This window comes from Centrocercus urophasianus, unplaced genomic scaffold (genome assembly GCF_019232065.1).
Source record: "Centrocercus urophasianus isolate 14NV4802_14NV808 unplaced genomic scaffold, USGS_Curo_1.0 seq_38, whole genome shotgun sequence".
Classification (NCBI taxonomy): Eukaryota; Metazoa; Chordata; class Aves; order Galliformes; family Phasianidae; genus Centrocercus; species Centrocercus urophasianus.
This window is the reverse complement of record NW_024884955.1, coordinates 2,375,182-2,375,503: the sequence shown is the minus strand read 5'-3', so window position 1 is coordinate 2,375,503 and position 322 is coordinate 2,375,182.

Here is a 322-nt window from a genome sequence, read left to right as displayed (position 1 = left end):
AGTAACATTATCACTTTTTTTTACTTCAAGAGAAATAATTTAATTAATCACTGGTGTGCTTGCTATTTTCTGAACAGCAGAAGCACTTTCCAAGTTGCGTGCTGATGCAATATGCAGTTATTTAATTTTATTTAAAGAAAGGGCTACCGTAGCTTTATTCTGTCTGTGACAAGCAAGGACCATGATCTCCATGAGTGGAAACAGACACCAGTAACTCCAATGGAGTGAGTGGGGTTGAAGCCACTAGAGGATCCGGTCCCTAATATCTCAGTTGTCAAGCCAACTGTAGCAAAACTTCCCATGAGACTTCCTTGCCTGAAAA